The sequence below is a fragment of the Tiliqua scincoides genome, chromosome 1, assembly GCF_035046505.1.
Source record: "Tiliqua scincoides isolate rTilSci1 chromosome 1, rTilSci1.hap2, whole genome shotgun sequence".
NCBI lineage: Eukaryota > Metazoa > Chordata > Lepidosauria > Squamata > Scincidae > Tiliqua > Tiliqua scincoides.
This window is the reverse complement of record NC_089821.1, coordinates 142347941-142349349: the sequence shown is the minus strand read 5'-3', so window position 1 is coordinate 142349349 and position 1409 is coordinate 142347941. Positions and strand designations below refer to the sequence as shown.

General features: G+C 46.6%; 1 pseudogene; it reads right to left on the bottom strand.

Moving 5' to 3' along the window:
* Positions 1 to 334: 334 nt before the first annotated feature.
* Positions 335 to 451, bottom strand: LOC136637069 (5S ribosomal RNA; annotated as a pseudogene).
* Positions 452 to 1409: the final 958 nt, after the last annotated feature.

Below are 1409 nucleotides of genomic sequence, written 5' to 3'. Positions count from 1 at the left end.
TTCTCTCACTATATTTGATCAATAATGGTCACGCACAAGTTTTAAAACATGAAACAATTCATGAGAACAAGACTGCAGCTCCCGTAAACAATACTTGGCTGGCAGTCCAATGACGTTAGGAGACCTCGTATCAGAGAGAGGGTGCAGTACTGGCTACATTAAGGGTGGAACTGGGTGTTGTGGGAAGCACACAGCTGCCCTTTCAAGCACCAGGCCCGTGTCTCCTGTTCTCTTGGGAAAGTCTAGTAAGCCAAAATGCCTTGAGCATTTGCTTTGGCATGGGAAAGGTGGGGTATATGGTTGGCAACCTTCAGTCTTGAAAGACTATGGTATAAGCCTACAGCACCCGGTATTCCCCGGCGGTCTCCCATCCAAGTACTAATCAGGCCTGACCCTGCTTAGCTTCCGAGATCAGACGAGATCGGGCATGCGCAGGGTAACAGTTGCTGCCGTGGGGTATATATTTTTCAAATAAATAAATTTTAAGATGCATTATGTGATGTTGCCCTGTTATGGATATCCCTTCACCTGCAAGCTACAAGCACAGTGAGGAGTCACATATTTTGCAGTACTAGATGTTGAGTACATCTAGTTGAGAGGTACAACAGGGTTGAGAGGAAGAAGAGATGTAGGGCTGCTGCTTTTGGCTGTGCCATTCCCATAGTATCTAGCTATGACCTAACTTCAACAACGGAGGTCCCAATCCTATCCAACTTTCCAGCTCCGGTGTAGCCACAATGCAGTCCCGTGGTAAGGGAATACATGCTCCCTTACCTTGAGGGCTGCCCCTACACCACAGACTGCAGCACACACCCCACTGGCACAACTGCACCAGCACTGGAAAATTAGATAGGATTGGGCCCTAAGGCAGCAGTCCTAACCAATTTTCCAGCACTGACATAAGGGCATTGCAGCTACGATGTCAGGGAACAAACATTCCCTTACCTCTGTGAGTGCCCCCCAACTGCAGGAGGCAGCACATGTCTCATTGGCACAGCTATGCCAGTGCTGGAACGTTGGTTAGGATTTGGGCTTAAATGTTCACTTACTTAAATCAGGCCACCTTGCCGGCTTTGGCAGCTGGTCTGTAGCCTCCAGTTGTCAGCATGGGGCTTACTGGCTGCTGTACCATTAGCAGTGAACCACTAGCTATTGGAACAGCTTGTGCAATGGAGGGCCGCGCAATGTGATGGCAGATTGCAAGGTCCGTCACTGTATCACAAGGATAGAATTGGGCCAATGGTGAGAAACATTCAAAACATAGATCCTGTAAGCATAACTGAAATTTCATTTTCGCTTCATACTTTATGATTTTAAAAAGTACAAGTCAGAAAACAAAATGTAATAGAAAATAATAGATTTTGAATGATACTTTATTTGATGGCAAATGTCTGCTGAGGGCCCAATCC